This window comes from Canis lupus, chromosome 22 (genome assembly GCF_048164855.1).
Source record: "Canis lupus baileyi chromosome 22, mCanLup2.hap1, whole genome shotgun sequence".
Classification (NCBI taxonomy): domain Eukaryota; kingdom Metazoa; phylum Chordata; class Mammalia; order Carnivora; family Canidae; genus Canis; species Canis lupus.
In genome coordinates this window covers 37,733,656-37,748,568 of record NC_132859.1, presented here as the reverse complement: position 1 = coordinate 37,748,568, position 14,913 = coordinate 37,733,656, and the positions used below count along the sequence as shown (strand labels likewise).

General features: G+C 35.8%; 1 protein-coding gene and 1 long non-coding RNA gene across 31 annotated transcripts in view; one reads left to right on the top strand and one right to left on the bottom strand.

Moving 5' to 3' along the window:
• The window catches only part of RBMS3 (RNA binding motif single stranded interacting protein 3), a 1,291,910-nt gene that overhangs the window by 428,544 nt on the left and 848,453 nt on the right, over positions 1-14,913 (bottom strand). The gene's annotated exons all lie outside the window — the stretch shown is intronic.
• LOC140614147 (uncharacterized) overlaps positions 1-14,913 on the top strand; it is a 57,736-nt gene that overhangs the window by 16,485 nt on the left and 26,338 nt on the right. Inside the window, exon 3 of one of the 4 annotated variants that reach the window (XR_012015039.1) lies at positions 434-483. The exons of the other annotated variants lie outside the window; for them this stretch is intronic. This is a non-coding gene — a long non-coding RNA (uncharacterized lncRNA). The remainder of the gene's footprint in view (positions 1-433; positions 484-14,913) is intronic. 4 annotated transcript variants of the gene reach the window in all.

Genomic DNA, 14,913 nt, shown 5'->3' with positions numbered 1-14,913 from the left:
GCTTCTCCCTCCTCCTGTGTCTCTGCCTCTCCCTCTCTCTCTCTCTCTCTCTCTATGTCTATCATAAAATAAATAAATAAATCTTAAAAAAAGACTAATAGTCTAAAAAAAGTGTTTTTTCTTATTTTATAACTCTTTAATCAACTGAATTGAAGTATAATTTACACATAATAAATGCCCATTTCAGTGTACTGTTTGATGAATTTTGAAAATATAGTTACTGTAGAACCACCATAACCATCAAGATATGGATAGAATCCCCCCATGTGGGCCCCCAGAGCCCCTCATTGCCCCTTTAGAGTCACCTCTCCCTGCAGTTTCTATGCACTGGCAACCACTAATCTGCTTCCTGATGAATTTTGTGGATGAATCTGTCTTTTCTAGAATCTCATACAAAAGGAATCATTCTTCTCTGTTTTTGATTTTTGCTTAGTGTGATGAAAAGGAAATGGCATCCTAATTTTGGCAATGATTTTGGGATAGGTAAGTAAAGTGTGAGTTCAAGAACTTCACAAGGACATCTAATATCGACCAAAGAAGAGCATGTTTCCAAGGAGTTGTATGAAATAATACAGGACAGATAACATGACCTGACGATGTATTACGTAGAACTTTTGAGCAATTTTACATCAAAGCTCATAATATCCTCCCGTTCTTTCAATGTGCATTGGCTACCCTGCCTCAGGACCATTGCACCTGCTGCTCCCTCTTACTGATATAACTGATCATCTTCCAGACCATACAGAAGCTGGATTCTTTCTCCCCTCTGTTAGTCTCTATCACATGTATTTCATGTCCTCCACTGTACCAGGCACAATCTGTAGGTTACTTCATTTCCTTATGAGATGATTGTGTTTTAACCCAACAGACTGTCAGTGACAAGATTATTGGGAACAGAATGGTTTTGCTCACAACTGGACAGTCCAACAGGACTTATGACGCTTTATGGACCATATTAGCCACCAAAAGACTGAGTGAATAAATGAGTGAATGAATGAATGAATGAATGAGTATATTCATAACATGCTTTAATCTAGTCACATGCAAAACTTCAGACATTAATATGTCTCACACCTCTCTTTGACAAACAGTTCTTTACCTCCCTTCTAAAATGCCCTTTTATTCAAACAAAACAGACTCTTGTCAATTTGCAATGCCAACCTTAAAACCACGACATTGACCTGATATGTGTTTATGCACTTTCGGGAACAAGACAAAGTATTTAACTTCCAGAGAGACCTGGAAGATGCTGGATGTCAAGGTCACCACAACTAAAACTTAGTAATTGTCATCTTCCTAAGGCAGAATTCTCTTTTCTAAATATGGCAGATGTGTACTGAAAACAAGGACGGCAAGTGTTTGGGTGTTAATGCTTTGGCTGTTTTTGAGGAACTGGAGTTTTATGCTACAGGGGTTTAAGGTGAGGTTAGCACAGCACGGTTTTCAGATCAATAAGTGACTTTGTGTCGAGGGCCTGCTGGTTGCTTGTCTAGTTTATTGTGACTTAACAAAAGGGCCCAGGAACAATATTGCTCAGCAGAAGAAAAAAAAAAAAATAGGTGAGCCGATGGCTCATCTAGAAGAGAGAAAAATACCAAGATCCACAATGTTCACAAAGAGGGGCAGTCTAGAGAATGCCAGAACTCTGCAGTGCAATGGGATAATTGTAAAAGTAGCAAAATCGCTGTTTTCAAGTCATACTTTTAGAAACTTGACCTTGGAAAATTTTTCAAACACACAAAGATTCATAAGCAGTGGCATAAGCCAGTATTTTTTTTCTTTCTGACACAGTAATACCACACTAATAACTCACTTTCTATACACTCTTGAAAGCTCTCCTTTCACTTTACCCTAGGGTCTTTTAGCCTTTTAACAAATATTGCATACAAGGAAATAAATGTTTTGGAACATAATTTAAGTTTCCTTCTCCAACTTGCTGCTTAGAGGAGAATAAATTTCCCTTTTCTTCACTTTGTATTAGTCTCTTCTGCTGATGAAGAGGAAGCTTAAAATATTTTGGGCCTGAAAGACATATGGAAAAAAAAAAAAAAAAAAAGATTGGCCTAAGAGTTTCCTTTCTGTCCTCATGAAGAAGGAAGAGATGAAAATAGTAATAACAAGACTCAGGGAAAATCCTGCTATCCAAAGCATCCTCTTCTAGGAAAAAGATGAAAAGCAGCAGAGTTTCAGTAACATCAGACATTTTGAGATTGATTTTTTAAAAAGATATTCTTTTCTTGGAAATGATAAAGGTGACTTGTATCCAGACCCAGACTGATGACAATGTCTTTCCAGAAGCTGACATGCCTTAAGCTGACACATCATTACAACAGAATGACCTCTATCCTAAAAAATAAGGTGGGCCTGGAGAGTAGTATTCCAGCATTTTTCCTGCCAAGTTTCTGAAAGGTGCTTTAAATGTTCTGGTTTAAAGTAGACAAAATGCTCCTTGGTCCAAAATATCAATATAAAAATTTACATAATACTAAAAACCAAAGCAACATATTCGATGCCATGCACTAAGTTTTTTTCACATTTCATCTCATTGAGGTCTCATAATAACTGTACTATTACTCCAATTTTGGATGGGAGGCAGTCAAGTCTCAGCCGAAATTTTCTCATTGTAACATACCATGAATTGTGTAAGCAATCTGAAGTCGTGCAGCTGGGCTTCAGTTTAATATATATAATATATATAATATATATATATATTATATATATTATTATATATAATAAAATATATATCAGTATACATATCTATATATGTCTATATATATAGTAATATATATTATACAGATAAAATATATATTAGAAAAAACAATCATGTATATATTTAAAACACAACAACCATACATTCGGACATTTTCTAAGGAAAGTGCTTTAACTATAATACCTATACATAACATATAAAAGGATATTTAAAAATACCTATTGGCTCCAGGGTTTAATAAAAGAAAAACTGGAGCAATGTTATCCCTCAATAAATATTCATTGAACAAATGAGTAAAAATATATTAAAATATTGTGTTGTGTAATTAGGGCTAGAGATTCCTCTGTGTAAGAATTTCTATACTGCTATATCCTGGCTGAGGGTTCAGATATGTGCTGATTCATGACTGGGTTCTCACCCCTACAAGATTGATTGGAATGTAACAGATGCTCAAGAAATATTGTTTGAATAAATGAATTAATGAATGCCCTTTAAAAGGGTAAAAGACAGACCCAGGATCATCACCTGTCTAGGAATGCTCTTGGGAACGGATAGAGGAGAGATTATGAACAGAAAAGGCAGTCCTCTACAGTGACCTGCTTTTCTAGAGGATTCTCTATCATCTCACAGGTCAGGATCACAAGAGACCTGGTCCTGCACTGTCTCCTTGGATCAAACCACGAAATCAACAACCTTTTAAACCCTTTGACTTTGTTTCTTCGTCTCTTCCCTCTCCCCCGAAAGGGTCTGGCTATGTTTTTTAAAGGAAGATAATGTTTTTAAAGTATTCTGATTTTTTAAAACATAGCATTCCATATGAAAATATTTGGTTTTCCTCATTTCATTATGAAGGATATGTTTGCATTCATTAAGACATTTTAAAAACAGTTTATATAATAAAATGATCATCTTTAATTCCAGCCACCCTTCGGTGTCCTTCTCTCTCAAAATCATGACATCTTTTAATTCTATTATATGTTCGTGAACATACTATTTTGGGGCACTTGCTATATATGCAGTGTTGGAGGACAGAATTTTGCAATTCTTACATGAAAGTAACAAGTTTAAATTCTATGACTGATTTTTCCCTTATTTCGGAGACTTTGTGTCCACTTTTCATCTTTGGTGATATATGTACATGTGCTGGGAAGCTTGCTGTTTATATATGAAAACATCTCATACTATTTTCAATGTGAAGTTACCAAGTATTTCCAAATATTTTGCATACTTTTCTATAGCTCATATAGTTGTAAAACAAATGGTCATAAGAAATCCTATGGTCTAAGGTAGGAATGGGATGGAAGGTAGCCATTACAGTAGAAAAAAAAAAAAAAAAGATTCTTTGGCAGAGAAAATAATTAATTATAAAATTCCAGATGGGCTCTTATTTTTGGCATATGATATTTGTTTGGAAATATAGTGTCATCAACTTTCAGAAAGCAGGAAACTCCATCTGGTATATTTGTATGTTTCTGTGAGAGGATGCTTGGATTCTTTCATTGTCAGTTTTCACCCATATTGAATGATATTCTCACTCTTGGTTAAATTTGAGTAATGATCACATAGATATACACTCATCTATGGAAAGTGATTTAAATCTTTTTGAAGTCTGAAATAAATGAGGAAGTGGTGAATTATACTGGGCTGAGATCTGACCATGTAAAATAAAATACCTTTACACATTACCGAGTGCCTTGCTCCCAGTAGGCACTTTTAAAGTTCATTGAATTAGATCCGTAGGATATGGGAAATATAAGTACATATAAATAAACTAGGGAAACTCTTAGTTTAAGTTCATCGACAGTAAAAAATTAATAAGAATTCAATATGTATGATTTGTTGATTCATTGGTTTTATTTATTCATTGAGTAAATGTCAAAGAGTAGTTGATATGACTATGTGGACTCCTTATTCTATAGAATAGTGATGCATGTCCTGCATTGTCCTGTGGACAAATATGTTTGGAAAATACTAGAAGTAACTAATAAGTAATAGTTAACATTGAGACTTTTCAGAGCCTTTAAAATACTAATGTAAATCATCATTTTTTAATGAATGATAGAAAATGAAAATGTGATGAAGGGTTCCATGGTGTGATGACAGAAGAATTCACAGATGGCATTTGGCTCAATAGAATAGGGCACTTGGTAGGAGCTGCACCAGGGGCACAACATTTGAACTAGGTCTTCTGAGGAAATTATTTTCCTTTCTCTCAATATAAGATTAATACATGTTTATATAGAAAACACAAAAAATTATACAGATGACAATTTAAAAATTAACTATTAAGGACATAGTCTAGAGACAATCACTGTAACTATTTTTGGATTTCCTGATTGTCTTTGTTTATTTGACATCTCTCTCTCTTGGTTCCTAATTGAAAATTTCTTTATACAAAGAGCATGGTACATAAAGTCTAATGTGATGACTAATCTGTGCAGTATTGCAATATTGGCATTTTTCTACAGCATTATATAATATTCAAAAATATTTTATCAGTGCTACAACTATGTAATCATTCCAATGCAGTTGAGCATTTCTTGTATTTTCCTTCGTAAATTTTATTTACTATAAATCAGTGGTGCTGACTGTGTGGTTCCTAGACCAGCTACATCAGCATCACTTAGGAACTTCTGAGACATGCAAATTATCAAGACCTACCCCAGATCTACTGAATCAGGAATCCCATGGAAAAAGCCCAGCAGATAAATAATTTTGATGATTATACCTTTACATCAGTCGTTGCATGTAGTTGGGATGATCAATTATTTTTAATTACACAGTTCATTTCAGTTTGTAAAAATGTACACTGTTTGTACTCTCAGAATCTAACGTGTTAGATACATAGTAGGAGCTGATATTTGTTAAACAAAAGAATGAAATGGCAGTTCCCCTAAATTTACTTCACTGTCTTTTGGAATTTGAGATGCCAATAATTCTATGGTGCCAAATTAGTACTAATCCTTTTAGAGATAACCTGGATCTTTCTTCCTGGATGCTTGTCAGTCTTCCTTTGTGAAAAAAAAAAATATATATATATATATAGTCTGGATATGTGTCTCATTCTCCTTTGAATGATTTTGTCCCAATCATGGCAGACTCCTGTCATCTGCATTTCTAGTTTCCCTCCCTCCTTTTCTTTCAAACCCTCAGATTTGGACAAAGGTTCTTCACTTGTGTCTTTAATTATTACTTTTGTTCTATAGTATCCAGTGTTCTTCCAGAACACTTATAATTTGTAATTGTATCTCTTTCATTTGTCCTGGATATCTTTCATTTCCTTTAATATCACTTTCTTGTGTTCTTCCTTGTGCTGGTAGTGTGTGTGTCTGTGGGGGGGGGGGGTATGTGGAGGGGTTAACTCCAATGTGATTTTAATTTTGAAATTATTATTCTTGCCTCCTTGCGTTTGTCCTTTATCTCACCAAGCTCCCATTTCATCCCAGCTTGTTGCCTTGGCTCACATCCTGTCCTCTTTTCATTTCATCCTGTTGTCCCTTCATCTCAGCTTATTCTATTTTGTGGCTTTCTCTTCCTGTTTACCAAAGGCAATGTCTTCTTAAATCAGATTAAGTATGACAAATAGTCTTCTAAATTTTTTCTGGTTCCTGTTATAAATAGTGTTCAAAGGTCTGTTCTTCCTCTTGTATTCACGATATTATTCCCTTTCATTCTGCCACGGGATGGCCTTTGTAGGTTACATTTTTTTCCTACTTATCCAAAACGAGGAGAAAATTACCCAGATCTTGCATTTATAAATAATGTTAGTGAATTCCCCTTGGCTCACAAAGATTCTTTAAATGAGTGGGTTAAAATCCCAATTAGATCTATAAGTGGATTACAGCTGGACAATCCCAAGTGTCTAACAGTTTGTGTGGATGTCCTGGGCAGGGGTCAGCACTTCCACCTTTCTGCTGCTCATGGAGTCTCTGAACCAAGCAAATGTGATAAAATCTGCAGTTTCCCGCAAGTCTTCTCCTATGTCTTCTTCTTTTTGATCTTCCTACAGATAGCATCTTTCTTATGGGAACTAGACGTCCAGCCAGAGTTTAGGCTCAGCAGTTCTTCCTACATCTTTGAATTATGATTGTTGCTTGTGTACAGAAAGAATAAGGTCTTTGTGTACAGAAAGAATAAGGTTGGCAAAAATGGTCACAGTACCTTGGGCACCTTCAAAAGCAATAGTCATACAGGTAGCCTGGTTTTGCTCTTCCTATAAATTCCATTTACTGGATCTGCATGCCATTTCAGGTTCTTGGGAATGTTCTGTTTCATTATGCTTATCCTTCTCAGTGTATATTTGCACAGATAGAAGATTTATTAACCCAGAACATATCTCTAAAAGGTTGACTACAGGAAGGAGATACTTTATGCAACAGCACTATTTTCAGCTTCCCTCGAAGTATACTTCAGGACAAGTATTTATATGAAAGCCATTTATTAAGGAAATGCTCTCAGGACAAACTGTTGTGGAGCTACAGAAGCAAACAGGGTATGATTTTACTTTATTTATTTTTATTTTTATTTTCATTATTTATTTATCCATGAGAGACACACAGATAGAGGCAGAGACATAGGCAGAGGCAGAGACAGAGGCAGGCTCCCTGTGGGAAGCCCAATGAGGGACTCGATCCCAGGACCCCAGGATCACTACCTGAGCCAAAGGCAGATGCACAACCACTGAGCCACCCAGGTGCCCCAAGGGTATGATTTCAAAGTTTCATGAAGGGTAGCATTAGCCCAAACTTTGCAGGAGAACAGCGAATGTAAATCACACCTCAGAGTTATCCCAACCCCAGCAAGTGAATTGGGCTTTCATATTCAGGCAGAAGAGGGTCACTAGTAGGAAAGAGGGTGTGGCTTTTTGGCTTTTTGTACCAATAGGCAAAGTAGAACTAGTAGTCTAAGGGCCATTTCAGTAAGAAAAGTCACAGATACTAGCAGTTGGGAATACCGTCCCTTTGGGGAGAGATGTGAGAACAGATAAAAGAAAGCCAAGGGGATCTGACAATGTTCTATCTAAACACCTTGCTTATTACTGTCTGCTCCCTTACCTATACCAACCCCACACCTCCAATGGCATGAAAAGCTAATTATACTGACACAAAGGTTGTTCACTCCTGCCTCAAACCATCAAGAAAAAGTGCATTGACTGAAGAATGGTTCTAAAGTATGATTTTGTCCTTTGGAAGCAGAAGACATATTTACCTGGTTGTATATAAGCTTATTATTTATTTAAGTTTATGGTTGCCGACAGAAAACTGATTGTGGTAGAATAATAAAACTCACACTTCGAAATCCCTAATGTACCTAATCACTTTCAACATGTCTTCAAATTAAAACATGTTTTCACAAATGATACATTACACATGTAATCTGGCTTATCTTTTTACTTTGTATCATGGACTCAATTTAGCTGTAGTAGCTAGTGTGTAAGAATTAGGATACCGCATTAGTTCTGAGAAAGATCTTAGAAAATACGTCTTGTCCTTTTAAACAAAGCATATTTTTAGAACAGTGACTCATTCGTAAGTATGACATCTAAGTGATACAGTAACAACAGCCTGGTGTCCTGCCATATGCCTGACTGAAGACAAGGGTTAAGTGCAATGCAAGAAAGGGGTGGGGAAGAGGGATAAATCCTTCCCTAGACTGGAAATAACAGTGTTAAAATGCAAAGTGGCATCCCAAAACCCTTGATTTCTCCTAGAAGTGGGAATGTTCCAATTAACTCAGTAAATGAACACAAAGTATTTCAAAGTGTTCTAATTCCTTCTGATGCCCAAGTAGCCAGACAACTTGGCCTGTGTATTGTTCCATTTGGGTTTGAATTCCAGACTTGGATTTGGCTTCTCTATTTGTAGATAGAGGAAGAAAACATAAGAAGACAGAATTTATCCACTGACTTTTTAAGAGTTGGGGTGAAAACTCATTTAGAAAGTATCTAATCCCCTTTGTGGAATGTCACTTGGTGAAGAACTTAATTGTTCTATACATAGCGTTGATGCATTGACCTGTGATCACCAAATGTTCTACCCTATTCACCATCAGACTGGAAACTCAAGACCAAGGATTGGTAGGAATTCAGCTCTGACTCATCCATCTTGCCCAAAGTAGGCTTTCAATTCATATTTGTTGGATAGATGGATAATTTTAACTAGACATTGATCTTTAATAGCCCCACGCTTAACACTTTACTAGGTGATCACCTATTCATGATTCATGAAGAAATGGAAGAACTAAAAATGAAAGAATAACTTAAATATCCCTTGAACAAGTGTAGTATCTAACTAGAGTGCGAGTCTCCTGTCTCTTTCTCTCCAATCAATAAATGCTTCATGTTAATGCCAATGACTTTTTCTGATGCACTAACCTAATCATGGTGTTCTTCTGTACAAAACTACCTTTTAACTTAGAGGTGAATACAAACTCTTAATATGGAGGCCAAGTGTCTGGAATGTATACTCTAAATTATCTTTCCCATCACCTGATTATCTCCTATAAGCTACTATACCAGATGACTCATGGTTCCTTATATCTGTAATTATTTCTACATGCCCTTTTCTTTGCTGTTACTTTTCTTTCGGCTCAAATTCCTTGATCATCTTTTTCCCTTGTATAAATTTTACTCACCTTGCAAAATGTAGCTTGAAATCCTCCTCCTCTATGAATCTTTCCCTCCTACAAAGTTAGAAATGATGACTCCTGTCTCAGCTCTACCAGCTCACTAAAGCCATGTTTTATTATGTGGCCATTCATCTAAATGACTGTGTCTCACCTCCACTGAGGCACAGATTGAGTATTATCATTGTTATGTCTGCACCTTATTCTCGTATGAGCCAGTATTGACTGCTACTATTTACTGAATTGATTCACTGAGTTCAGAATTTTAAAATTTAAAAGCCTGGAACCAAGCTAAAAGCCAAACAATGAGAGAATGGTTAGGCAATTTATAGTACGGCAACTCACTGGAATATTGTGTTTCTATTAAAATTACAACTGTGAAAGTTAGTAGCCACATGAAAATGTTTATGATGTAACACTAAGTTAAAGGAGATAATGAAAAACATATCTCCTATGGAAAATACATTTGCATATTAAGAAGGATAATAAAGCAATTAGAAAAAATACAGTTGATATCTTAGCATGGGATAATTATATATATATATAATATAATATATATAATTATATATATTATATTATATATATATATATATATCCTCTATTTTTCCTATAATGCTATTTATGGCCTAGAAATGAAAACAAAGTGCTTATAATGAGCTAGACTTGGAAGCAGGTTACAGTAATTCTAAAATGTTCAAACATTACTAACTCACAAACTCAGAGATTGTATGTACACTATAATGGGATGAGAAGCTGAAACATCCAAATTCACATGGTGGATTTTTCAGACGATAAGGAGGCAAGTGCCTAGAGGGAATGCTATTTTTCATTGTAACCAGTTAATTTGATATTATAAGAAAGTTGCTTTACATTGTTTTCCATCCAAGCATGGAAGATCTATATTAAAGCAAATTAAAACACTGGTGAGAAATGAATATACTAATTTATATATGTATATATGATAGTTGTAGTGGTGGGATACTAGATGCCCCTTCATGACTGAGGGACTCACTCTCTTGTTGATGGTGTTGGTGGCTGCCAGCTGCCTGATGAATCACTCTGCAGGCAGTATCCTTGGGCCAAAAGAATCACCTGGCCCGGGGTCATGCACTCCCTCTTCTCCAACCCTGACCCTGACCCCCAGCCACCAGAGCAGCAGCGTGCATTTAAAGACTCCTCGGTGTGAAGAGATGTAGAAAAGGCCTGGTTCCCTCCCCCAAACTAAGACAATCTGGAAAAACCATTCCAACTATGGAGCTTCCCATGAGATCAAGGTGTTGGCAAGGTCTCATGACAATCCAACTACTTCTTGTTCCTCCTTCCTTCACTCCCTACTACTGTTGATCCCCAGGGTACCCCCCAATGAACTTCTGCCTACAAATCTCCACCTAATTGCCTCTTTCCAGAAAACTTTACCCAAGACAGCTTTTATAATTCTGCCTAAAACCTGAAACATTGGAAATAATCAGATATAGGGAAAAAATGGGTTCTTTGAGATATTCTTTGGTAATTTGTAAATAAAAGCTCTGTGGGGTTTTTTTGTTTGTTTGTGTTTACATTTTCTAAGAACTTATGTGTGAAGGCACAGTGACTGCCAAGCATTTTACAGATATCAATGTATTCAATGTTTGTAATAACCCTATGAGGCTGAGACTATTCCCTCATTGTCTTATTTGCAATTGAAATCCTGAGCCCTAGAGTAAGTGAGTTCACCCACCTAAGATTACAAAACCAGGTAGTGGTAGAACAAGGCTTGGAACTCAGGGACATGGAACTGCATTGAGCTTCTTTGCCACGCTGTTTTTCTACAGAGGGCAGGGCCCTAAGAAACAACATGCAAAGAGAACACACAGGCTTCACACTCCCATCCCATGGTATCATGCCCACCTAGGTAGGAATAAACAAAATTCTTCAGTTCTGAGGCATTGAGCGTTAGCGACCTTTTTCCCTTTCCTTTTCTACAGACCATGTCCAATAAAAATTGTGAGGAAGAAAAGGTTCAAAGAAAAACCATTAGAATAACGCTACTACTATTCACTTTTTGCTTAGAGACCATGATTGTTGCCTCTCATCTGCAGCTAACTTCTTTCTCATTGTGCTTTAAAGAGAAATAAAATGACTCCAGTGCAAGCTTCAGGGATTGCAGAAATCAGGTGAAAAGAAGACTAGGCCATTCTCAGAGTCATGCTGCAGGGAAGATTCCAGAGTACAAAGATTATTTTTAAAAATATGTCCTTTTTTTTTTTTTTTTTTTGTAAATGCATGCCCTGAGTATGGATGCCTAGTCAGAAAGGGCGAGTGTAGCAATTTAGATCTTACAGCAAACCTCTTGGGACTTCGGAATAATAACTACAGCTTCCAAAAAGGGCAGGAATGTGAAACACTGAGATAACATGGTCTCAAGTACAGAAATATGTTTTCCTTGTGATGTTCTGACCAGACTTGTCCACTAACCCTAACAAGAGTAAACATTCCTTTCACTCCCCAAAGCCACGCTGTGCTGTGTCAAGATTTTCATTTTCATTTTCAATATTCAGAATGCATTGATTAGCCTCTGAAATATAATTACAATTTGGCATCCAAGGATAGCAGCCAATATGTCGTGTAGTGTTTCATTTTTTAATCATTGAAGGACTCAAACAATTTCTTTTATTTGGAGATATTGCAAATATATCCTATTAAAACAAATAACATTCAGGTCAGCAAGTCCTGAGTCTGCAGTAAAGAATGGGAACTAAAAACATTCTGACTTTCTTTTCTAGGAGCAAAGAGCTTATTTTCACAGTCATATGTATATCTTTCACAATGTCTGTGAGGAGAATTCCCTTTATTTTCTATTCATATTGACCGATTCTAGAAAAGAAATACATTTAAATTGATGGATTACTTTTTAAATTCTTCACAAAGTAAAATATGTTTTTCTTTCTCTTTCAACTTCTTTCTTTATTCCTCTCATGATTCAGTAACAATCAGATATATCCCCTGCAAAGAAAACTCGCCATTTATGAATTACTGAATTCACAACAAATATACAAGGTAAAACACTTAAATACAATTAAGCCTGGTTGTTTTCTTTATACATATAGTATTTTTGAAATTTTTTTTATCAACTTCCCCTCTGGCAACTATCAGCTTATTCTCTGTATTTAAGAGTCTTTTTGTCTTGTCTGTTTGATCATTTGTTTTTTAGAACCCACATATGAAATCATATGATATTTTCATTTCTCTCTCTTATTTCACTTAATATCCTTTAGGTCCATCCACTTTGTTGCAAATGGCGAGATGTCACACTTTTTATGTTTAACTCATCTTCCATTTATCTATATCGATAGAGATACATCACATCTTCATCTATTCATCTACCAACAGATATTTGGACTGCTTCCATATCTCGCCTATTGTAAATGATGGTGCAATAAACAACATAGGGGTGCATATATCTTTATAAATTATTCATTTTCTTTGGGTAAATACACAGTAGTAGAATTACTGGATCATATGGTATTCCTATTTTTAATGTTTCTGTAGGAACCTCCACACTGTTTTCCATAGTGTTTGTACCAATTTATATTCCCATCACCAGTGCATGAGGGTACCTCTTTCTCCACAGCCTTGTCAACACGTGTTATTTCTTATCTTTTTGATATTAGGCAATCTGACTGGATGTGGTGATATCACCATTGCGGTTTTGATTCGCATTTCCCTGATAATTAGTGATATCTTCATGATTTTTAAGATACCTATCCAAAACTTCCAGAAGCTTTGCATTTCTTAATCTGACAAGATCCCTCACTATCCTTATAGTTGGAAGTATAAGCTAATTAATATAATATGAGGATTCACTATCTACGTTTATTGACTATATATTATCACTCCCTTGGCAAATTTACCTATAATTCAGAACACTCATCCTTCTGAGTTTTCTGATCATAACATATGATGTGTCAATCTAAAATTAAGTCCTCTTTTTAATAAAGTAAGAAAGGAGATGATGGACAAATCTTGAGAGATTTATTCTAACCAAAGTGTGATAAGCAGAAGGATGTCAGTTTCATCTCTAGTCTCTGGCTTTCTTATGTCCAATGCAGTATCTACACTGTTTGCCCTTGACGCGCCCTTTTACTTTCTCTCTGCCTGCCCATTCAAAACTTAGTTTAGATTTCATCTCCCAACATGCCACTTCCAGGTAGAAGAGCTTGTTCTTTCTTTAAATACACATAGTACTTCCAGACCTCTCTACTGCTATATAATCACTACCCTGACTTTACTGATATACAGGTATCATAGAGTAATGAAACAGCAATCTTTAGTGTCACAAATTATCCATGAGCTATCCTCAAGTCCATTTCTACTATGTCAGACTGATGTCATGTAACCTATTCTTGCCAATAGACCATGAGCAACAGAGATTATATATATATCTTATTCCAGGCTAAAATGCCGGTGATACCTTCCCATTTGTTTTCCTCTCTTGGCTTCTGTCACCTTGGAAGACACTTGCTGAAATGTATAGGGTTTCCAGATAAAATATAGGACTCCCATTTAAACTCAAATTTCATTAAAACAGAAAACAATTTTCAATGTAAGCATGTCCCAAATGTTGTATGGAATATACTTACAATAAAAATTAGTATTATACAAAACTATTATGCTATTATACTATAATACTACCTATTGTATACCAGTATTACACTACAATACTATATAAAATGTTATATATTAGACGCTAAATTACTGTATTATTATGCTATTTGCACATTGAAAACATACTATTATCGTATTTTTTTCTAAAATGTTGAGCTTCAGATGAAAATCAAGTATTTTTTTAGTATAATTATGTGCCAAGTATTTACACTGAATATTTATACGAAAAAACAGTATTTACCTGAAATTCAAATTTAACTGAGAGAATTCTATTTTATACGCTAAATCTGGCAACCCGATGAAATGCAACCTCACAAAGTGGAGGGAACCTCAATCTGTGACTTACTAGGTGAAAGAGAGGGTCTGCTGATCTGCCTCAGACCATGCTGATAAGAAATAAACATTCCCTGACCTCAACTTCACTGAGATTAGGGATTTAAATGTTACTGCTAAGAAGTCTCAGCTCTCCTGACTAGTATAGTACCAATGGAACATAAAGTTGAAAGAGACTATCAGACTAGATACTTGAGAGCTCAACTGGCAGGGTAGATGGCTTGATTTTACACTGATGAAACTGGGAAGGTGTGAATATTTAGGGTACTGATACTACCAGAGCTGATTGATTTTATTTTACATTTGGTTACTATCTGTGTGTCGGAGGGTGAGGAGGGGGAGTGGGGGCGTGTAGAGTGTGCACATGTGTGTGTATGAATGTGCCAATGAATAAGAGAATGAGGCAAGCACCAGGTAAGCAATAGGATAAAAGAGTAGGATGTAATATGATCACCGTCAGAGAACTTAGTTATTGGGTCCATAAAGCAAGAAACAAGATTTTAGTACCTGAAGTCCAAGAATCATATATTGGCTTTTTTTTTTCCTGTGGCCTAATACAGGTACCAGGCTTGTTAAACATTTCATACATTCCTCCTAACTTG